This window comes from Papio anubis, chromosome 3 (assembly GCF_008728515.1).
Source record: "Papio anubis isolate 15944 chromosome 3, Panubis1.0, whole genome shotgun sequence".
Taxonomy (NCBI): domain Eukaryota; kingdom Metazoa; phylum Chordata; class Mammalia; order Primates; family Cercopithecidae; genus Papio; species Papio anubis.
Window position 1 is genome coordinate 50,160,137 of NC_044978.1, and position 24,985 is coordinate 50,185,121.

Genomic DNA, 24,985 nt, shown 5'->3' on the forward strand with positions numbered 1-24,985 from the left:
TGATGAGTTGATGGGTGCAGAAAACCAACATGGCACATGTATACTTGTGTAACAAACGTGCACGTTGTGCACATGTACCCTAGAACTTAAAGTATAATTTTAAAAAATGGTATAGCCCAGTTGAGATGTGCTGTAAGTACAGAACACACACTGGATTTTGAAGACTTAGAATAAAAAATAGAAAATATCTCATTAGTAATGTTTTATATTCATTGCACATGAAATAATATTTTAGATGTATTAGGTTAAATAAAATATTTTTTAAAATTAAAATAAAAAGAAAATAAAAATCAGGTGGAATGGATTTAGCCCATTGTTGATGAGGTGATGATGACTATAGGCCTTTCTGGCTGGAAAATGCTATAATTTATTTCTCCACATTCCACATTGATTCTAGCTTTGGAGTATGGGGACATTTCTTTGGCTTTTCTCTTTTCGAGGAGGAGTCTATAAGAAATGGCAATAGAAGTGATCCTGGAGAGGCACCAGGAGGGATTCCCAGCAACGTTCTGATTGAAATCACAATGGGAGAAAGCCATTAAAAAAGGTGGGGAGAAAGGTCCCATTAATCAGAGATGGGCACTGCTGTTTTAGTTGGAGATCTGGCTATTAGCTCAGCAGGAAGACAAGATGGGGTAGGCTGGCAACATGGATTTCCCAGGGGCAGAATGCTAAAAAAATTCTTTTTAGAACAAAGTTGTTATATAAATCCTTATGTAAGTCTTAGAATCCAAGACGTAGTCAATAATGAAATTTTGCTTGTATTAGTAAACACAGTCTAACATAACAATCTAACATAAACATAATAATCTAACACAATGTAAACCAATTTGATTTTTGTGGAATCTATCTTTTCCATTTGAAAACTCTCTCATGTATTATTTCCATATATTTGAATAACTGGATTTTCCAAGACATTAGAATAAATGCACAATTGTAGGACTCTTTCTGTTACAAGTGACCTAAAAACCCTGCTCAAACTGACTTATAAAAGGTAATATATGGGCTTGGAACATAGAACAGTGCAAGGGAATACTGGCTTTGGCTGGGACGGTCTGATCCACATATCAAAGGAGGTCATCAGGGCTTAGTTTCTTCATCTCTTTCATTTCTGCCTTTCCTCCCCCACTTCTGTTGGTTAAACTTCATCTTCAGGCTGACTTCTCCCTGGGTAGTAGGACGCTATCGCAAGACTCGACTCTTTATATGACCAAATACAGCTAAGGAGCAAGGCTCTGTGTTCTCAAAAGCCCTAGCATAGTCTCCTTATGTCTCCTTGGCTCCGACTGCGTCATGTAGCCATTCCTAAACCAACCTCTGCAGCCTCAGCCAAGTTGGGCCCACCACATGGTAAAAATGGTGGAGGAGATTCCCCAAAGGAGGGCTGAATTGCAGCTGCCAAAAAGAGGAAGGTGATTATTGAATGACAAACAGCAGATGTCCAGAGCAATGATACTTTATAATTTTCAAAAGAGTTTTATGAAGACCAACTCATTTGATTTTACAATAATTTTATGAGAATATCTTTGTTAGGTGCTATTATTTCCATTTTCAGATGAGAACACTAAGGCTCAAATGACAACTTCTTTGAATTTGCAGAGTTGGTGAAGGAGGTTGTGTTACCTTTTCTCTCTTAGCGATATGATGTCTGACCACTGTACAACAGAACCATTACCTCTCCTGTTTTGGACTAGATGTCTATTATTGTCATCTGAAATTCTGTTAGCATTTTGGGGAGCCATATCACACTGGCTTCTCCTGATTTTAAACCACACAGTAAAACCCCTCTGGTTTTTCACATGATTTCTGGTAAAACGTAATGTAACTAAAATGGCATTTTGAACTTAAGTGCAGGGTTATGTTTACTTTTGTGACATTTCATATAAATTTTTTTTCCATTGCTCCAGCCTGGCAAGAACTTTTGAGTCATATGGAATTCAAAATATTAGCTATTTCTCCCAGATTTACGCCATCTTAAAATTTAAAGAGCATTACTTATTTTGTCTTCCAAGTAATTGCTAAGAGGATGGAACAATAAAGTATATGTAATATTGATTAATTACCAATTTTAATCTGGAATGAAGCCTCTAGTGCTATGTCAGAGGACTCTTTGGTTGTTCCACAGCTTTATAACTGATAAGGATGGAGGCTAAATAGACATATTGAAAATGCGAATCACTTCACAGATGGAGGATGTCTTCTCATTTGACCCCTTGTCTCACATTTCTAATATGAGCAATATTTTGAGATGAAATGCCAAATTATTGGCCTAGAGTCAATGGTAACTATGATTCTGTAAAACTCCTGTATCATTTATCCTGGATAGAGTCAGGAAAATTGTAGCTCCTCAGTTAATGTTAAATGCCTGCAATGACAATAATAATAATAAGATAATCACAATGGTAACTGAGCCTCACAATCTGTGAACATTTGGTAGTAAAGTCCACAACACGTACTCCCCTAGGGGCTTAATTTTCTTTTTCAGATTAGAGCAGTGAAATTCTATAACTCAAATGTAAGTTATACACAGATTTGACTAGAAATATTATCTAGGACTTTTGATTGCCAGTCCAAGGATGATCAGGCAGGAGAGTAGTGGGTGGGTATTAGAGTCACAATCATCTGCTGGTAGGAACCACAGTGAGGCGTTTAACCCCACATGCTCCCATCGCAGAGCTTTAATCTGGGTTTCGTTCAAATAGCTTTAGAGGAGGATGAGAGATTTTTATGCGTATTAGAATCAGTTATTATTATAACTGATTTAAACAAGATTGAGAAACAATCATTGTAAAGCTTAATTTCTCTAAAAAGACTCCTTTTAGGATTGGTTTCAGCCACAGGGCAGACAGGTGTGCTGTTAGCGATTCCTTGAGAAGGTGTGGGGAGGGGGCCATGTTGCTTCCCGCGCCCCTCCCCGCCGAGGACCACTTCCAGCACTTTCTGTGAAATAGACGAAGGTGACCAGTCCTCTTCTTCCCATGATGACGTGAGCACAGCTATTCCTGGGCTCTGCTTACTTCTCCCGTCTCTGCTACCTCGCCCCCACACTTAGATCTTGTAGAAATGCTGCCACTACTTAGGTATTTCATAGAGAAATTTTGCTTTCAAACTGTAATGAATAGGTTTCAAAGAAAGTGAATGAAAGCTATTCTTTTCTTCCCTTTTCTATGAAGTGATTAGCCATGCAGTCTGGAAAACAGTTTCTATTTAAAAGTAAAAATATTAAGAGAGCAAACATCCTTCCTCTGTTTCCAACTGCACTCAGAAAACAGGACAACAGCAGCTTTCTCCCCTCCTGTTCAGTGCCATGGCCCACCCCTCCTCTCCCAGTGTCTCCCTATGCCCCACTTTCTCATTCCACTCCTTCCTAGCTACAAGGAAAGGTTATCAAGGTGATAATAAGCAAGAAAACGTTCCAGCCTTGTTTTAAGCCTCAGCCACATTGCACTGCTTAAACGAGGTTAAATGCCTTTGTGAACCTGTGTTTTCTAGCCCCTTGGCCATGCAGCCCTAAGCCAGACTGATCCAGCCTCGCCTGGCCCCTCTCTGCAAGAGACTCGTGGGTACAGGATGATTGAGGTGGCCCCAGCCTCCCCAGCAGCTGCTGACTTGCACTTGGAAATTCAATCCTCTCAAGGTAATTCCTCAGCTTATAAAAAACTTCTGGCAATGAATTCTGAATTTGATGCCTCCCACTCCAGGCAGGATAATGGCAGGCTTGCTGACTTCCACAGGCACTGAGCCTGGAATGGGAGGGCAGCGTCATAGTGGATGAAGCACTTTTAAAGGCAGGACTTTTATGGCCTCATTAGGAGATTTCTTGCTATTTCTGGAACACTAGCCTCAATATTCTCTCTTCTGAGGTCCTCTAGATCCCAAATGACTTAGGGTCTATCTGGGCCAGCCCTAGGCTGCAAGTGGTCAAGCCTTGCACATCAGAGAGAGCAAAACTGTGTTCTAGTCTTCTCTTGGGTGGAACTGCCTGAGTTGCTTAGAATGACATCTTGGTGCTAAGTTTGGAGACCAAACTAATTGTGAAAAATATATGGAGTTACCATGTGAGATCCGCCACCGCCTACAAGCTGGTGGACATGGACACCATCGCAAAAGCAGATGGGCTACCAGGCTCGGAGAAATCCCTCTCCGTGCACAAAAGTTGCCTAGAGATTCTGAAATAACCATCTGCCTTTCAGATTCTTTGGATCATTATTCTCAGGTTGTAAGAATTTTCCCTTCTTTCCCTTCACCACCCCAAAGACTGTCCAGTCCCCAAAGGCATCAAATCCCTGTAGTGGTTGCAGATGCTGCTGTGACAGTCCTCAGACTCTTCTTGGGGATGGCTTTGCTATGGGAGGCTTGGAATGTCCTTGTTGTCCCCTAAGGCTTAGCTCGAAGTCTCAGGATGTGTCTTGGCAAGTGCAAAATCCAATAGTCATTGAACCCTTGATAATCTTTTATGCTCTGTAGAAGTATGTTTTTATTCATCCGTTTCTTCAGGAGGTAAGAAATAAAGCTGTTCCATTCTAGGCATAAATTAGCATTTATAACAATGCAGTGCAAAAAATGTAATTTAAATAGAACTGATTAGAATTTTGATAGGGCACCAAGGAACTTCTAAACAAATGCTGATCAGGTAATGAGTGGAACAAGTCATTTATTTTAGTGGTTCAGTTATCTGTTCAGTGATTGGGTCACAGTTTCCCAAACATATACGGTGACTGTTCATTAATTATGCACTTCTCACTCAGTAATTGTCCAATTTAACTAAAAACTGTGAGCTTATAGGCAAAGCCACAGAGGACAGCAGAGGGAAAAAGTAACAACCTAGATAAAAGTATATTTTCTTTTTGTAATAACATTTACTAATTCAAGGACTTGGCGAGAGGGGAGCTATTGTTAGACTTTGGCCTTGGTCTTGTCTTTATACAACAGTCTAAATTGCTCCCCATTTGTTAAGCAGGGACATTTAAGCTCCAGAGTGCCGAGCTTTGCAAATGAGGCTACACGAGTTGGCATTCAGCCTGTCTTCGTAGGTATAGCCTCACCTTTGGATCAGTCTGTGATGTGACGAACGCTATCAGTTGAATCACATGTTTTTCTTCAGGTGCATCATCCAGAAAAATGTTCTGAATCAGTCTGAAAGGTTAATTTGCAGGATTTTTCTCCTTTGATAAGTTGGAGGTTTTCCTTTTATTAAGAAGAATGGAATGTTTCCTTGTTATTTCATGGTAGTCCAGCTCACAGCTGGCACATTCTGGATGTGGTTGCTCCTCCACTGTATCATTAGTCAATGTTCTGCTTTACTTATTGATCATCTTTACTGGTAATGAAAAATCAGTTTATCAGCCCTGTTGTCTTGATATAATCCAGATGTTAGCAGGATGTCACTTTCTGGAATGCAGATGAGAAATTAAGTCCTAGGAAAGGTAATAATTTAAACAGGTAACAATTTGCTCAGGATGAAACACTGTTTCTAAAGGAAGAATCATCAGTGTGTTAGAGTACTAGTGTTGCCCACCTCACCCTGGGTGTTTTCAGGTGTTTTCTTGTATGAAGGACTTCCAGGCATGTAGCTCTACAACGTGAGTCCTGCTTTGAATGAGCACCTACTATATGAGGCAGGTGAGAAGAAAGGGCTAATGTAGTCCCATAGTCTGGTGGGCTAATTCTTGGTACAGTGATTTGTATAAGTGACACTGGTCTTTATTTATGCTGCTGCCTGAAAAGAGAACACCTTCTGTCCTCCTGTCCTTTGGGGAGTGGCTGAATACAAAGCAAGCATCTAAGGCAGTACCCAGTGGAGGCCTCTAATACATTGCTCATCATTACTGAATTAATAAAGCTGGGGACTAGGTAAGGCCCAAATGCAGGCAGTAGAGTGACAAGCGGGTGTACAGAATTTCCTTCCTGTTGGAAAACAACAGCAAGTATCTCTCAGAGAGACTCTTTGTTGCCCAAACTTACTGTACCAATGGGGAAGAAAAAATGAAAGTTTGTAATTGCTGGAAGAATTTACAGTGTTCTAGCTTCGTGTTTGTAACATGTCACCATCACTGGAACACCTATGTCTTCTAACATGTGTCAATCCATTTTACAACTGAGTAAACTAAGGCAAAGGGGGTCAGGGGAAAGATTGCCATACTCACAAAATAATTCTGAGGCACCTGTCCACCTCAAAGCAAGTTTAAACTGCCTTTGCCCATGCATATCCCTGTGCCTCTCTTTCAAAATAAGGTAAAAAAGGAATAAGATGTATTGGAGATTGCTGATATTATTTTCTACAGTGATGTTTTTGGTTTAATGAATTATGATATTTAGAAATAGGCTAAGAGAATTCATTACCTGAAGACAAACCAACGGCAAATGGATAAAATATTTGGTTTGGGGTAATTTATGTTCTCTGCCTATGTTAACTAGAGCAATTAACTAGATTATTTCCCTAATGTGAACAATGACTATATTCATACTAAACAATTAATTGAACAATTGTGGCAGGGTAAGCACTTACTCTATTATTTTTTCCTTCTCCTCATGTCACCTTTTCCACACATGCCTGGCTCTCTCTGTAAGAGCAATTTCCACAGCATAATGTCTATGTGAAGATTGTAATCTCTCAAAAAATCATAGCAAGGAACTATGGCTGCACATTTATTCTCAGCAGATCTCCACGTATCTTTGGATTTTTATGTTGTGCTTACTTTACAATCACTGAGTTCCATGCTATAATGTCTCCATTATTTTGGTGGGCATATTAGAGCTGATTGTTTCTCTCAGCAGCCTTCAGCCGCCCCCTGTGAGACCTCCACAGCTTACCTTATCATAATATTGGAAAGCAATTTCTCTTGACTGCTGTGAACCAACGCCGGAAATCCAAAATGCTGCTACAGTCATTAAGTGATTTCCAATTAGTTAATTGGTTTCACAGGCTGCTTCTCTCTAAACTGCACCTTAAATGAAAAGCAGAACCATCCATTTTTGAAAGAGGAAAAAATCCTGGGGCCTTTGGGTTTTAAAATCCTGAAGCACAGCATTCTTTGGAAGAAACTTCAGTAAAAACACCGGCCCTGCAGAAGAGAAAATGTTATTATTATTACCACAGAAAAAGAATGGAATCACTCTTTTGGCTTTCCCACATTGTCCAGGGTTTATGTTGCCCACTTTAACTTTAGATCAAAGGAAGACAGACGATTATCACAGAACAGCACAGCACATGGAGACTTCCTTGATCAACACTAGTTCTTTTCTAGGGAAGCTTCCTGGGCCTCTGTGTTAGGTGCCCCAGGGCTGTGTAAGCTTGGCTGCTCTGGGATGCTATATTAAACCTCACTGAGCAGTAGGGGAGAGTGCTTGAGAATGGTTCTGCAAGAAGCTGCTTTTTGGAATGGGAGTGGGAGGTGATTATGTCTGTGGACTAGCAAAGAGAATGGATAGAAGGGAGCATAAGTTGGTCTAGAATATTTCTTGTCAACACATGTATTGTTAAGTTAATGGTGGGGCCATAAACACAAGTAGTGAACAATATTTGATTTACACAATGGGGCAAATAAAATAGGATAAACATCCAAGAGGGTAAATAGGATAGTAACTGATGTACCCAGTAGGGCAAATGTTTCATCTGTTTTCCCTGATAGAGAAAACTTGGCTTTAATAGTAGATAAAATGCATACAAAAATAAATGCAAATTTTCCTCTTTATTAGACAAAGATGCAATCCATCAAGTCAGAAACTGCAGAGTGTAGTAGGTAGAAGCATGGACTCTGGAGCTGGACTATCTGGGTGGACATCCTGATAGTCACTTTCCAGTTGTGAGATTTTGGGCACATTACTTGACCTCTCTGTCCTCCAGCCTCCTGGGAAGAGGAGGACAAGGATGACACCATCCTCACAGGGTTGTTATGAGGAGTAAACTGGTGGTTACGGAGCTGCAGGCCATCATCCTAAGCAAATTAAAGCAGGAACAGAAAACTAAACACTGCATGTTCTCATAGATAAGTGGGAACTAAACCTGGAGACACATGGACATAAACATGGGAACAACAGGCACTGCGGGCTACTAGACGGGGAAGGGAGGAACGGAAGCAGGTGTGGGTTGAAAAACCACGTACTGGGTACTATGCTCACTACCTGGGTGCAATATACCCATGTAACAAACCCATACCTGTACCCCCATATCTAAAATAAAAGCTGAAATAAAACAAATCCCTTAGAACCAGAGCTGATACCTTCTTAAATAAACCAAATTTTATAATATGGTATGTTTTGAAAGATTCACCTTTTGATCTCTCCTTTGAAGAAAACCTCTCATTTTATGGTTAATTATCCATGAGAACCAATTCTCCAAGGAGGGCAATAGATAAGGCGCTGCCGGCCCCGTCAGTTGGTCAGTCCATCTGTCAGTCAGCTGTACTCCCTGCCATCAGCTCTTTAAGACAATTTCATTCCTCCAAACTCACCCAGTGCCTGATCTTTTTGTTAAAGAGTAATGCTTATGTATAGAAGTAGCTTAGATCAGAAAGGTAGAGGAGGCAGTCATTGGAATATTGGCTCACAAAAAGGCAATGAGTTTCATTGTGTGTGCTTGTGTGTGTGTGTGTGTGTGAGAGAGAGAGAGAGAGAGAGAAGGAGACAGACACATAAACACACAGACACAACACAGAGACACACATATGCACATACAGCCGGTAGGAACAGAAAAATCTTCCATGTGATCGGGGACCATGCATGAGAGAGTCAGTTCACTGGTGAGAAGGAAATCAGGGACGTGAGAGGAGTAAGGGAAGCAAAGAAGGCCGTTGAGGACGGAAAGCCCCATCCCTGGCTCTGGTGCCTTCGTGTCAGCTTTAGTAGCAGTTGGTTCATCATTTCAGCAGCCTGGAGTCCTTTAGTAATGACTTTATGGATTAAAATTTAAAACCAAATTAAATGTGTTTACAAAACAGCACCCACACTGAATTGATAACGAGCTGCCAAAGTTGGGCTTGTAATGATCTCAATCCAGAGATCTGACATGCTGCACGTGTCAGCGATGGTCTGAGTGCTGTTCACGTGTGTAAAACTGCAGCCACCCTTTCTCCTGTGTCATTCCCCACTCCCCCTGCCCCTGCCCCCGCCGCCCAGCCTAAGTGTAGCACTTGTAGGTGATATGCTGGTAGGCACGAGTAATGCATTTATTTATAGGCACATATTTGCTGGTCTTGAGAGTAGTAACTCTGTTAGAAATTTGTTAGCTTTTTTTGGTTTGTTTTTAAAATTTTTCCTTTTAGGTTTCCTTATGCAGCACTTCCATTCTGGCTGAAACCACGTTTTGAGAATAGTAAGTATGAAATCTCGTAATTACATAGATTTTTGATATTGTGTACTTTGAAAGTGAAATGTTTGCAGGAATGAGGATCCCCCTGCCTCCTTCCCCTGCAGCTCCTTCATTTCTAAACACCTTGTTATTTCAGAGAGGGAGAATCTTTCATTCCGGTTTTATGGAATAGAATGAAGTATTTTTCCACTCATATTTTGTTTTCAGAACAAGAACTGCTCTTTCAAGTTGTTAATCAGTATAAAGGAAAGGAGGCATCAAAGGGAATGCTGCTGCATCCTTTCTAAAGGGAGTAATATATTTTTCTTGTAATCAAATATATCGATAGATTTAATTCTATGGTCCATGAAGATAATTAGGACTCAATAAATATTAAATCAATCAGCAAATAACCCTTTCCTGACCTTGAGGAGCTTATGATCTACTGAAACAAGATGAATGCCATGCATCTTTATCTTTTTAACATCCTTTGGCCCTCTATTTATGGGAAACAAACTCACAAGAGTTTCCATGCAGGGATCCTGAAGAGGTTTGGCCTGTTATCCACTTAAAAATTTTTATAAGCCAATGAGAAGATGCTTTGGAGTTATTACCTGAGCAGCAATATTGCATGTGAAATGGCTCCCTTGAAAAAGAGTTAATTTCTAAAAACAACACCAGAACTAAAGAGTGTGTGGCTGGTGGTGTGGCCAAATGATCTACAGTGTGTCTGCAGGGTAAGGAGAGGGGAACGAGCACCCTGGGATGAGACTTTGTCATCTGTTAATCTCAAGACGTAAAACCACAATTCAATTACATGGGATTCCATGCTAATATTCCTCTTGTCAATGGCTTTTCTGTTTCAGAAGGCAGCAGAATCCCACTGTAGAGTCAATGGGTGTCTAAAGCCTGATTAATTGTATTGTGGTGCACAGGGAATATTTAGTCTCTGGATGTTATTTATGTTGAGACAGGAGCGGTCTTGGGGGACTGGAGATGCATTAAACCCCACACAATTAACAAATGATCTTTTCCTTCCAGAGAGGCCCTGTGTTGCTGTCTGGGCTCCAGTGGCCCTGGGTAAGCTCTTGGCTTCTTCCTGACCTGCAATAAGCCTGCTCTTCCTGCTTACGATGCATTAGAAAGAAACAAAATGCACTTGTTTGAATCGATATTGGGCATTAAGCAACTTCTGGGCTTTATATCAGGGTCTCTGGTAGGAGAGGTTTTCCTCTGTTTCCACTGGGGTTTGGGTGGCAGGAAATTTAAGACAAAATGGGCTAGAAGTTTAATCCTTGGATGCATTTAGTCTTGTGACTGTTAGTTGGCTCTCAAGTTTTTGCAAAGTGCCTTAGTCAACAGGAGGGAGGGCAATGTCCTCAGTTAACATCTCATCTTTTCCCATGGCTCTGCCTCTTTTTACCTTGCCCCTTCCACTTGGAATGTGCTTCCTTCTCCCCTGAGATGCCTAATCTCAGCTCATTCTTCAAGAGACAGCGAAAATGCCACATTGGTCTTCCTTGGTGCCTTCCTTCATTAATTCTGCAATCACCCACCTCCCCACAAAAAAACCATACCCAGGAAGCATCATAGTATTAAAAAGATTGACATTTTTGGACTAGATAGGTCTGAGTTTACTTTCTAGACCTTACAGTTAGTAGGTGTATTCACCTGCTAAGACCACCTGTCCACTTTTAGCTTTGCTTTTCCTTAACTGTAAAATGGGGATGATACCACTAGGGTTTTTAGGAGAGTTAAATGATGTATTAGTCTGTTTTCATGCTGTTGATAAAGACATACCTGAGACTCATTTATAAAGAAAAAAGAGATTTAATGGATTCACAGTTCGGCTGGGAAAGCCTCACAATCATGGCAGACATGGCCACGTCTTACATGGCAGCAAGAAAGAAAGAGAGAGAGCCAAGCGAAAGGGGAAGCCCCTTATAAAACCATCAGATCTAGTGAGACTTATTCACTGCAATGAGAACAGTATCGGGGAAACTGCCCCCATGACTCAATTATCTCCCACTGGGTCCCTCCCACAACACGTGGGAATTATGGGAGCTGCAATTCAAGGTGAGATTGGGTGGGGACCCAGCCAAACCACATCGAATGATGTCACCAAGTACAGGGCCTGGCAGAGAATACTCCATAGATGTTATTCCTTCAGTCTTTCCCAGTTCATTCAGCTAACTGTAATCCTTAATCTGTTTGGGGTCATGGGTCTGTTTCCGAATCTGATGAGAACCATGGTTTCTTCTCTCAGAAAAAAACATACATGTAAATACATTTAAAAACTTTCGGGCCGGGCGCGGTGGCTCAAGCCTGTAATCCCAGCACTTTGGGAGGCCGAGACGGGCGGATCACGAGGTCAGGAGATCGAGACCATCCTGGCTAACACAATGAAACCTCTCGTCTCTACTAAAAAAATACAAAAAAAAAACTTAGCCCGGGTGAGGGTGGTGGTAGCCTGTAGTCCCAGCTACTCCGGGAGGCTGAGGCAGAGAATGGCGGGGAACCGGGGAGGCGGAGCTGGTAGGCTGAGATCTGGCCACTGCACTCCAGCCTGGGTGACAGGCTGAGACTTCGGCCTCAAAAAAAAAAAAAAAAAAAAAAAAACAAAAAAAACTTTCAGACCGGGCACGTTGGCTCACGCCTGTCATCCCAGAGCTTTGGGGGGCCGAGGTGGGCAGATCAGAAGGTCAGGAGCTCGAGACCATCCTGCTGAACATGGTGAAACCCCAACTCTACTAAAAATACAAAAAATTAGCCAGGCAAGGTGGCGAGTGCCTGTAGTCCCAGCTACTCAGGAGGCTGAGGCAGGAGAATGGTGTGAACCCAGGAGGCAGAGATGGCAGTGAGCTGAGATCACGCCACTGCACTTCAGCCTGGACGACAGAGCAAGACTCTGTCTCAAAAAAAAAAAAAAAAAAAAAAAAAATTCGGACAATTCGGGAACTTCAGGGGTCACTAGATCCCTATAGTCCCAATAAGAATCCAATGGGGTGGTTTTGATCCCTAAGGGGTTAACCACCCCCACTTCCCTCCAATAGCCAATTTATGCAAAGCACCTGAAAAGGGACCTGCCACTTAGGAGGGCCTGAACAAATGCTAGTCAATCTATCAGTTTCTAAATTACAATTAGAACTCACCCCATGCCTGGAGAAAATCTAGCTCTAATTTTTCCTTATATTTAGTTTTGAGAAGCTGTCGTGTGCAAGTGACAGAAATACCTCTGAGCAGAGTCTAGTCCTTGACTGACATGTCTTCCAGCTGGCCTGCCATACCTTGTTTGAACAAATTTGGCCTTTTCAAAAAAATCTTCCCTTTCTTGTCAGACTCTACCCTGCAGTCCTGTGTTGCTGCTACCCAGCCACGATTCGTGTTCTCCTGACATCTCTCTCTCCACTCCCTGTATGGAATTTATAGCAATTATCCTTTGGTTGGTCCCAGTGTCTGTATTTTGGCAGGCCGCCCTGTCTTCCCTGTGATAACCGCTTTGCAGACAGTGTAGCCGAGGCTCTGCCAAAGCCTAATGTCACCCTTTGTCAGATGCCGTCTGGGTCCAAGGGTCACCGACACCTGCCCCTCCCCTCCTCATGTCTGCTGGTGCAGGTTCCCCTTGCACTATATTTAAAAGCACACAATGCTATGTGGGGCTGGCTGTGATCCAGTTCATTTGAACAAAGTTAGCAGTGAACCTGGATAATTCAGCCACCTCGAAATGTTTTTTTATGGCCCGCACTACCTGGATTGGTTTGTCTGGCTGTGTACTGCAAGTAAATGAACTGGATAATCGCTGTATTTCTATTCCACTCCGTGCTGTGTAGCCTGCGCCTCTGGAAACAAAAGTTTTCTCTAAAACAAAGTCACTTCTCAGGAACAATTATGCCCCCTGGGGATGAATATCTTTGTGAATGTGTGCCAAAGTATGACTAAACAAATTGGCTCAAAAAGTAGCTTTTCCCCATTTGACTTTCATTTGATAGTTTCATCGAAGATCAATGAGGACAACAAAAACCTCTAAAAACAAAAACTAAAGCAAAGTTTTCTCCCCACTTCCCCTAAATCCTCTTATTGATGTGCTCCAAGCCAACTGTATGTTTCAGGCTTTATTTTGTTATTCTATGGCTGCATTTTATTTGATTTTAATTAAAAATGTAAAATTTGTATATATTTGGGAGTACAGGTGTAGATTTCTTATATGCATATATTGCATAGTGGTGAAGTCTGGGCTTTTCATGTATCCATCGCCTGAATAGTGAACACTGTGTTCATTACACAAATAGGTAAGATTTCAATCCTCACCCCCTTCCCACCCTCCCACCTTTGGTAGTCTCCAGTGTCTGCTATTCCACTCTGTATATCCATTGCATATTCATTCTTTTAAGTGAGAACGTACACTATTTTACTTTCTGTTTCTGAGTTATTACATTTAGGATAATGGCTTCCACTTCCATCCACACTGCTACAAAAGATATGATTTCAGTCTTTTTTATGGCTGAGTAATATTCCATGGTATATATGTTTTCTTTATCCAGTCCTCTGTTGATGGAGACTTAGGGTGATTCCGTCTTTGCTATTGTGAGTAGTGCTGCAATAGACATACAAGTGCAGGTATCTTTTTGATGTAATGATTTCTTTCCCTTTGGATATATACCCAGTAGTGGATTACTGGATCAAATGGTAGTTCTATTTTTAGTTCTTTGAGAAATCTTCATAAGGTCTTTATGGCTGCACTTTAGGCATCTGCATCAGTGCGTTTAAAGATGCTGGGGAGCAGGGCTTTTCGAACTTCAATGTGCATTCGGATGAACTGATGATCTTGTTAAAATGCAGATTCCGATTCTGTGGGTCTGGGATGGGGCCTGAGAGTCTGCATTTCTAGCCAGCTCTCAGGTGATGCCATTGGTGCTGGTTCATGGGCAAATCTTAGAGAGGTGAGACTATAGCCTTCTTCCGCAAGATACCTGCACACAGCCATCAAGCCTGTCCCAACACATGCCGGCCTATGTGACCTCTTTAGGTTCTCTACTTGGCCTGCTATTTGTCATAACCCAATTCTGTTTTCTTACAGCAAATCTTAGTGAAAAGGCTCTGGTCTTGAGAGAAGAGCAATCAAATTTTAATGAAATCAAGGCAGGATAGACCTAGACACAAGATATTATCCACAAAGACACCTCTTTACCTGCCAGCCCTCATTGGCTTCTTACTAGTTTTTTAAACTTCCAAGTAGAAAATTGTTCATTACTCAAATTTAGAATAGCCTAGAAGAGTACAATGAATGTTAATTTTCAAAGTCTTGAGTATTGAGGTGGCAATTTTTGGAGGTTTGGTTCAAGACAAGAACATCTCTGCTCCTATCTATTCATTCTTTTTGTCACTCCGATTAAATGTCATTCCTTTTTGTTTGTTTGATTTATGTTTCTTAGGAAACCACCTGAACTGTTTTCTGGAATGAATCGGGTGTATATTAGCAAATTATTTACGTAAACATTTATTCTTTCAACACTGAGTGTCCACTACGTATAAAAAATTGTGGTAGTGACTTTGCTTCTAAGTTAGTAAAGCAAACCATTAACCTCTGTGGGTTTTCATTTCACATCTGAATAATGAAGGGCTGGACTGGATGATCCTGAGCTGTCTGAGAGTGTGTCATTCTAAGAACGGGGAGAAGCTGAAGCAGTAACATTCTGTCTGTTTGTGGCTTTTTACTGCCCAACACAAAGGCTTTTCTTAGCTTTTTCTTTTTCACAGCGAAGCAGAGAAGACATGCATCTTTCTGTTTGTGTGTTTCATGGCCATGGGGCGATAAATGAGGAAGGAGTGCTTCCCTATGGTAACGTGGCTTTTTTTTTTTTTTTTTCCTTGAGTAGAAGAGTATTCTTATTAAAAAAAACCCTACACAGTATTTCTATATGTAAAAGCGAGCCCATCCTGTGGGCCTTCCCTTTGCCCCCCGAGGGGGTTCCAAAGACACCCTAGATCTCTGTGGAAGACAGATGGAAAACCACTGTCCTTAAGTAAGTTCCCTAAGAGCCAGACTCCAAACCGCCCCATGCTGTTTCTGCGTACATAGTGCTGGGGGTGGGAAATCTAATTTAGGAAGTAAATATTTCAGGGCGTGGAAATCTGAGTACCTCTAGGGACATGAGGAATGAGGAGTACAGAGGGGCCATTTCCTTTTGAGGACAGTAAGGGAAACAGGTAGGGCCTGGCACCTGTGCACAAAGCTGAACAGAGCAGGCCTTTAACGCCTCACAGTTCTTCCTGTGCAAGGGATGGATTTTATTTTCATAATGGAAAGGCTGACCCCTGGCTGGGCATGAAGCGAGAATGAGGGGTGGGGAAAGAGCAGGAGAGAGGGAGAAGGAGACAAAGAGAGAGGCAAGGAGAGAGAGAGAGAGAAAGAGAGAGAGAGAGAGAGAGAGAGAGAGAACAGGAGAAATGCACCCAGTCTTTACTCCCTGGGTCTGGTGGGCAGGAAATGAGGCAGAGCTGCTGGGAGCCTATGATGGATGATGCGGAGGGGCCTCTCCTGTCCTTGTACTGCATCCGTTCCGTTCACATTGGGTTGGCTTTGGAAGTCCCAATCTGCAAACTACAGGGGCTGGGTAAAGACTCTAAATCAAGTATTTCTGTCTTGACTGTCTTTGTTGTCTGTGAAATGCTTAAGCACTGAGTGCAAAGAGGAGTCCTAGTTTTTACTTAAGCCAGTGGAGCATAAGCCCTGTTATGGCCTTTAGGCAAATGGCTTTTTACTACATATATATATACACACACACAATTCCTCCCCCCCCACACCTTTTCTTACAGTATGAGTAAAAGCAAAGTGTTCCTTTTCTGCTGTTGTGAAGGCTGCTGTCTACTTGAGTTGCTTCTATAGCAAGAGCAGTCAGTGTCATTAATTTTTTCCCTGTACTGTGTGGGCTGGGAACATGAAACTGACTTGATTGATCACATTGCCACTTCAAAACAGGAGGCTTCGGAGGCAGGTGGGTGAGTGGGTTGGTGAAATACTTCAGAGAGTTAATGCATTTGTATCGTTATCAGCAGTACCACCCTTTGGTAGATGGATGACAGTTTGGATCAGCTTGAGTGTGAGTGGCTGGGGTAGAAATCAAGATGGAAAGAGAGAAGTGAGGTGCAACTAAAGGGAGAAAATGACTCTGCCTCAGCCCCACTACAGCTTTGATTATGACCTGGACAGTGGGTGTTCCCTTGAAAGGAGAGCATGGGCAGATTTGTGCATGACTGGAGGGTGAGTCAGGGTAGGGATGGAGCTGGAAATCATGTCTTATAAGGAAGAGATCACAGACCAAGCCTCTTTAATGGCAAAAGAGAAATTTCTACTTTTGTGTGTGTCCTGTTTATTGTCATCAATTCTTGAAAGGCTGCTGCAGTGAAGAGATTTGGGATTCTGTGTGGCTTCCAAGGAATAATTTGAGCCTATTTTGGCTCCATTGAAAGAGGACTGTTTAAACCGAAAGGGCAACTTCTTGTAAAAGTGAACTTCTCCTCATGCCATGGTTAAAGCCAATGCTTTAAGGGAGATGCATGGACTGGGATGTATTTGGCCTGGACAACCTCTAGAGGCCTTTAGAAGACTGTCAGACAAAGATTCTATGACATTTCATAAATGTCCTCCCCATCTCCCATAACAACTCAGGGACAATTTCTGGCCTTGCTGAAACTATATATCCTACCCTGGACAGAATCTAGTTTTCTGTGGAAGTGGAGTCATAATAAAATAGCCTGTTTTCCCTTTAAGAAATAAGAAAATTGGCCGGGCGTGGTGGCTCAAGCCTGTAATCCTAGCACTTTGGGAGGCCGGGACGGGTGGATCACGAGGTCAGGAGATCAAGACCATCTTGGCTAACACGGTGAAACCCCGTCTCTACTAAAAAATAAAAAAACTAGCCGGGCGAGGTGGCGGGCACCTGTAGTCCCAGCTACTCGGGAGGCTGAGGCAGGAGAATGGCGTGAACCCAGGAGGCGGAGCTTGCAGTGAGCTGAGATCCGGCCACTGCACTCCAGCCTGGGTGACAGAGCGAGACTCCGTCTCAAAAAAAAAAAAAAAAAAAAGAAATAAGAAAATTGGCCAGACATGGCAGCTTATGCCCATAATGCCAGCACTTTGGGAGGCCAAGCCGGGCGGATCACTAGAGGTCAGGAGTTCGAGACCAGCCTGGCCAATATGGTGAAACCCCATCTCTACTAAAAATACAAAAATTAGCTGGGTGTGGTGGCGTGAACTTGTAGTCCCAGCTACCTGGAAGGCTGAGGCAGGAGAATCACTTGAACCCAAGAGGCGGAAGTTGCACTGAACCGGGATCGTGCCACTGCACTCCAGCCTCCAGCCTCCAGCCTGGGCAACAGAGAGAGACCCTGTCTAAAAACAAAACAAAACAAAACAACCCCCCCCCCCCCCGTCAAGCACAAAACCCAAACAAACAAGAAATAAGAAAATTAACAATCTTAGTTTTCGTGTAGTTGTAGTACAGGAGAAAGAAAAAAGAGCCCAGAATCTAGAGTGAGGTCCTAGCTCAAACATTTATTTGCTGCATGATATTAGGCAAAGCCTCAGTTTTTAAATTAATAAAATGGACCTAATGTTATTACCCTTACAAGACTGTTATAATCATTAACTGAGATAATATCTGTGCCTGAGACAGGGCCTGGTACAGAGTAGTCACTCAATAAATGGAAGTTATCCTTTTAAATCTCCCAGACAATTAAAAATAATACAGCCAGGTAATGAAGCAACTTAGGGACAAGGTTGGCTTATAAACATAGATAACCTCCATATTAGTTTTCTGGTTTTTTTTTTTTGTAAAAAATCACCGCGAACTTGGTGGCTTAAAACGACACAAATGTATTCTCTCACAGCTCTGGAGAACAGAAGCCTGACAGAAGGTGTTGGTAGGGCTGCATTCCCTCCCAAGAGTTGGGGAGAAAATCCTTTCTTACCTCTTCCAGCTTCTGGTGGCTCCAGGTGTTTCTCAGCATTTGGCTGCACAACTCCCATATCTGCTTCCATTTTCACATGGCCTTGTCCATGGTGTCTGTCTTCTCTTTTTTGTCTCTTATGAGAATACTTGTCATTGGCCAGGTGCAGTGGCTCATGCCTACAATCCCAGCACTTTGGGAGGCTGAGGCAAGTGGGTCGTCTCAGGTCAGGAGTTTGAGACAGCCTGGCCAACATGGTGAAACCCTGTCTCTATTGAAAGTACAAAAATTAGCTGGGCGTGGTGGCGGGCGCGTGTAATCCCCGCTATTCGGGAGGCTGAGGAACAAGAATCGCTTGAGCCTAGGAGGCGGAGGTTGCAGTGAGCCAAGATCGTGCCACGACGGCACTCCAGCTTGGGAAACAGAGCGAGACTCTGTCTCAAAAAAAAAGAGCAAGCAAATCTTGTCATTGAATTTGGGGCCCACCTGGTTAATCCAGGGTGGTCTCATCTCAAGATCTTTAACTTAATTACATCTGCAAAGATAATTTTTCTAAATGAGTTCATGTTCACAGGTACCCACCCAGGATTAGTAACTGGCCATGATTTTTGGGGATCACCATTTCAACACACTATACCATCTGTGAAGGGAATCTAGTGACAAATCATTGTCCTGGAGATGCCCTTCAATAGCCTTTCACTGTGCAGACAGACTGTGCAATAGACTCTTTAGCTTGTCTAATGGTGGGCCGGTGAAATAGAAAAGGTGGTATTTAGGTTGGGGCAAGATATAAGCCATTGGCCTGTTCTTGGTGAGATTTCCCCTTCACACTGTATTCGTACTGTCTTTCTTCTGTCACTGAGTGTCTGGCTGCCTCCTTCACGTTCTTCCCAACCCATTTAGGTTGGATTAGACATAAGAAAAATGTCTACTGGAAGATTTGGATGAGGAAAGGGGGTGAGGGTGAAATGGTGTTGTGGTTCTGGTTTATATCGTTAGCTACCTGTTTACTTGGGACAAAACTGGAAATAATAATCTTTTAAATGATGGTTATCATTCCAAAGTTCTATACCCCAACAGGCTACTTTGTATTGACTGTGATTCTCCATAGAGACAGAATGCAATATAGCTTTAAAAATTATTATTTATTATTTTTTTCATTTTAGACAGAGTATCACTTTGTTGCTCAGAAGTGTAGTGGCACGATCTTGGCTCACTGCAACCTCCACCTTCCAGGTTCAAACAATTCTCGTGCCTCAGCTTCCCGTACGAGATTACAGATGTAGCTGGGATTACAGATGTGCACCACCAGGCCTGGATAATTTTTGTGTTTTTAGTAGAGACAGGGTGTTGCCATGTTGGTCAGCCTGGTCTCAGACTCCTGGCCTCAAGTGATCTGCCCCCACCAGCATCCCAAAGTGCTGGGATTACAGGCATGAGCCACCATGCCTGGCCTGAGCCACCGTGCCTGGCCTGAGCCACCTTGCCTGGTGCAGAATGCAATATGATCTTGAATTCAATTGTAAATGTAGCCAGAGGTCCCACTTGGAGTTTAAGCTGTGTCCAACACTGGGGTTCAGACAAGTCTGGCCAAGGCTACTAAACTGGAGTGGTGGGGGACCAAGGGAAGGCTTCTGACAGCCCTTAGTGCTGGTTGGCATGAAGGACCCAGGAGCATCCTAGGAGAAGATTTATCCCAATGGGAAGAAGGAGACAGCATGACCCTCCAACCCTAAAACTTCAGAGGGGAAGTGGGATTCTAATGCATGGTGTCTCATTCTCAAATCTGCCTGTGGTCTATTCCTGGGTCTTAAAGAGAAAGTGAACTGGAAGTTAAAGCTCAAAGAGTGGTTTGACCACCACTCTGTTAAGTACTGTGGCATAGTCGATGCAGTTTTTATATTGCTTTCCCAGAGAATAATGGAAAATCGGGTGGAACAAGAGAAGCCTGGGAATTACTGGGCTCAGCTCTGGCAGTGCCCAGCTGGATACCTTACTATCCACTGGGAGGTGGCAGCGTTTGGCAGAAGTGGTTCTAGCCAGTGGAAATGACAGCTCTGCTCAGCGAGGGTGGCAGTACCAGTGGTACAGGCAGTTTGCCACAGAAACAACAGTGATGCCCAGCAGATACTACTGGGGAGCAGACCAGACTTCCCTGGGAGAAATTTCAACATTCATTTAACAAATATTTGCTGGTTACCCACCATATGCCAGGTAATGGCAATACAATGCCAGGGGGACACAAATGGTGGGCAAAACCCACCGTGGTCTCTACTTTGTGAAAGTGTTCAGATACTGGGGCTTGCATGAGCAGACAGAAGCAAAGAGGAATAGAATTAAGCAATTTTTTAAAAAAACATAACCTCATCTCATTCCAGTCTAATGAGATTTGGAAAATGGGATGCCATGTGTTATAAGGCTTGCAGGCATGCTCAAGCTTAGATTTTAGCCCCGAGGTTTGCAAAGAATTCTTCCACACCTAAACACCTCTCTTACCTTAATTTTAAAAATTAATTGACAAAATTGTATGTTTATCATGTACAGCGTATTGTTTTGAAATATGTATACATTGTGGAAGGGCTAAATCAAGCTAATTACTATATGCCTTACTTCACATACTTATTTTTTGTAGTGAGAACACTTAAACTCTACTCTCAGCGATTTTCAAGAATACAATACATTGTTACTAACTCTAGTCAACATCTAGTACCATAGATCTCTTGAACTTATTCCTCTATCTAACTGAAATTTTGCATCCTTTGACCAACATTTTCCCCAGCCCTTGGTAACCACTGTTCTACTCTGCCTCTATGAGTTTAACTCTTTTAGATTCCATGTATAAGTGAGATCATGTGGTTTTTGTCTTTCTGTGGCTGGTTTAGTTCACTTAACATAATATCCTCCAGGTTCATCCATATTGTCACAAATGATAGAATTTTCTTCTTTTTAAAGGCTGAATAGTATTGTGTATATATCCCATTGTGTATATATGGTGTATATATCCCTGGTTTTCTTTATCTGTTCATCTGTTGATGGACACCTAGGTTGATTCCATATCTTGGCTATTGTGAATAGTGCTGCAGTGAACCTGGGAGTGCAGGTTATCTCTTTGACATACTGATTTCATTTCCTTTGGATACATACTCAGTAGTGGGATTGCTGCATTATGTTGCAGTTCTACTTTTAATCTCACCTGAACACCTTTCTGCTGTCAAATGCTCTGCCACTGAGCTGTGTGTGGCCCCCTCTCACCTGAACACCTTTCTAAGATAACAGGCTATAGGCTGCTCAGCCTTTTCACTTAGGGTGAATGCTGGTCATTCAAGACACAGAGGAGGGATGGATGAATGGGTAGAGTGGAGGGATGAAGTAGCAGAGTGCCGGATGCCAGTCTGAGGGTAGTTCTGACTAGAATTCGGATCTTCTTTTGTGGCTCTGCTTGCCTCAGAGCAGTGTTAGTGTGTGTGTGTGCTTCCCCCCTGCTTCTGCTAGGCTTAAGCTAGTTATTCCATCATTTCCTGGAGTCCAGTGTTTGTCAAACTCCAATAATATGTACGCAAATGTACTGGAAATCTTGCTAAAATGCAGACACTGATTCGCTGTATCTGTGGAGGGGCCTTGGAGTCTGCATTGCTAACAAGCTCCCAGGTGATGCTGAAGCAGCTGGTCTATGGACTACACTTGGAGTGGACAGGTTTTAGTCCATGAAAACACTGCCTGCAGAAAGCCTCTGGAGCCATTTCTAGTTTGATGACTTTGGAGCTCTGCCTGCCTCTCGTTTGGCCAAGATTCAAGGAGAGTGTTTCCTTATCATTTTTTTCTAAAGCCTATTATTTATGAATACTATATATCTTTTTTCTCCAAAGATGAGGTCTACCTGCACTCCATAAAGCCCATATTTGGGCTTCTTATATCAATACATAACTTTTCTCAGAGTGGTGCTAACACTGCTGGTGGTGAAGCCCTAAGTACAAACCTGTTTTAGGAAAGAAATTCATCTTGTTAGAGGGAGCCGAGCTACTTACAAGGCAGATAACGTTCTGCAGCTTGCTGAATTGATGGAGAGAGGCACCGGGATTCAGACTCACCTATTTTTCATTCTTTGAATGAAGTCTATCTTCTGAATTACATGAGCCATGTGAAGCAGGGAAAGAGAGCAATGGTTCTGGAAACAAAAACAGAGTTCTTATCTTTTAATACAGAAGAGAATGCCTCAGGATATTATTATTTGTGATTTATGGGGTGCATAGCAATATGACCAGTGTCTCACCACAGCAGACACAGGACTCTGACCCTCTGCCTTTGATGAACTCTTGTAGCTTCCCAGGGGCAATTTTCCACCGTAGAATAGCTGCTGCATCACAAAATTCTGGCTTAAAAAATCATACTGAATGAGTTACTAGGAAACTTGATTTCTATTTCCACTTCTACTGCTGACTTAGTCTATGACTTTGTCCAAATTCTTTAGATCTTTTCACCTACTAATAAGTTAGGTTAATCACACTCGCTATTAATATTTGCCTGTGAGATACCTTGAGATATGTTTATTAGCTAAATTTTCTCAAGTATTTGTGAAAACTCAACTTTCTTCCTGAAGATATATTGGATTTCACTGACAAGATCAAACCACATAAATGAATAAAATCAACTAAACGAACAAAACAATGAAGAGGATCATAGAGGCCTTTGTAAGTCAGGAGTAGATGGCAAAAGGCAAATCACCATCCTTCCCTCCCTGCCTCCTCCTTTCATTTCTTCTTTCCTAATTTTCTAAAACTTTATTCTGAAATAATTTTAGACTTATAGAAAAGTTGCAAAAGTAGTACAAATAATTCCTGTATAACCTCCATCCAGATTGCCTAAATGTTAACATTTTGCTGGTATTCGGACATTCACTTTCTCTTTCTTTCTCTTTGTGTGTGTGCATCCATACTTATCTCTCTATATCTATATGCTTTTTTCTGACCTAATTGAAAGTGAGTAAAAGACAAAATAGATGCCCCTTTGTGCTTAAATATTCACTGTTCTCTTATATAACCGTAGTAAAGTCATACAAATCAGTAAACTACATTGACAATAGTATTAAATCTATGTATTTATTCAAATTTTGTTAATTATCTTAATAATCATTTTATAGCAAGAGAGGCTGGGCATGGTAGCTCACGCCTGTAATCCTAGCACTTTCGGAGGCCAAGGTGGGCAGATCACTTGAGGTCAGGAGTTTGAGACCAGCGTGGGCGACATGGTAAAACCCCGTCTTTACAAAAAATACAAAAATTAGCTGAGGGTGGTGCTGTGTGCTTGTAGTCTCAACTACTGGAAAGGCTGAGTGAGAGTATTGCTTGGGTCTGGAAGGTGGAGGTTGCAGTGAGCCAAGATCATGCTGCTGCACTATGGCCTGAACAGAGTGAGACTGTGTCTCAAGCAAACAAACAAACAAACAAGCAAACAAACAAACAAAAAAACCCCAACTTTATAGCAAGAGAAAAACATAACATTCTTTGGTTTAGGATCCAACCCAGGCTCATGTGTTATACACAATTGTCCCATTTCTGTGTCTGCTTAACCTGGAGCATTAACCCAGTTTTTCTGTTTTTCATGGAGAAGCTAAATTCTTGAGCTTAAGCGAGCCCATGAAAAGTTGAATGGATAAATGTTACTTTATTTTAACAAACAACCATAAAAGGCAGCCAGGAAGTCCCAAAGTTGAATTATGAGAATATTAAAGTTGTTTTTTAAAGTTATAAAAATAGGGCAATTATAATATAAATTTTAAAAATACAGAAATGAATCACATAAAAATAAAAGTTCTCCCTGGAATCCCACTTTTACTCAACCTGTTAAAAATTTTTGTATATTTTTCAGATCCTTTTCTATGCTCATAAAACACATAATTTATAACTTGTGCTCTTTTTAAGCCAAAATGCAATCAGACTGTACATATTGTTCTGTAACTTCCCTTTTTAAAAAAGTTACTTTGTCATTAGCATCTTTCCCTATCAATTTATGCAAGTATATGAGGGTCGACTTTTGTCATCTCAAGTGGGGAAGCCCTAACCTGAGCCCAAAGTCTTCCATTTTGCTTTGGGTAGTAGCTTTGACTTACTAATAAGTTTGGAAGTGGCCTTGTTCACTGGGAGAGAATGTTCCTTTTTCACACCTAGTTGTCCAAGTACACATGGAAAGTTTGGGGAGCAAACTCCCTTTTTGAATTATTGACCCTTTCTGACCTTTTCTTTCATGGTACCCACAGATCCCTCCCTTAATTTATGGCCCTTTCATGGAGGACCTCATTAGGGTGACTGTAGCCTGGGAAGCTCGATCACAACTTGGATAATACAGTGTTGAGGTTGAACTATTTCAAAGGTAAAAACAAAGTATGAAAAAATGTTTAAAATAACACTCTCAACTCTTTAAAATCTATCTCTTTTGCACTGCAACTAGAGTACAAGATGACATGACTGGTGATTATATACACACATATATATATAAATAAAATACCCATATACACACAAGCACACACACATGCATTTTGTAAAGTTTCTGTGATCACATATCTGGGAACCATCCCCATGGGTGTTAATTTCTAACTGTTTGGATACTCTGTTATCTGTATCCTAGATTAGAAGTGCAGCTGTTCTTCTCCAGTCTTAGACACACTTGCCTGATCTTGGAATGACTTTAGGGGGTTTCTTGCAACTGTTTTGCTGAGATATTTAAGAAAATCAGTCTTAAAGATTGGTTTAG

General features: G+C 41.8%; 1 long non-coding RNA gene across 3 annotated transcripts in view; it reads left to right on the forward strand.

The window, feature by feature from the left end:
- The first annotated feature begins 289 nt into the window (after window positions 1-289).
- LOC103884644 overlaps window positions 290-24,985 on the forward strand; it is a 28,899-nt gene continuing 4,203 nt past the window's right edge. The window contains exons 1-2 of one of the 3 annotated variants that reach the window (XR_004182677.1): window positions 290-9,313; window positions 10,331-10,369. This is a non-coding gene — a long non-coding RNA (uncharacterized LOC103884644). The remainder of the gene's footprint in view (window positions 9,314-10,330; window positions 10,370-24,985) is intronic. The other 2 variants (XR_001902884.3, XR_647319.4) reach the window with 2 other exon arrangements.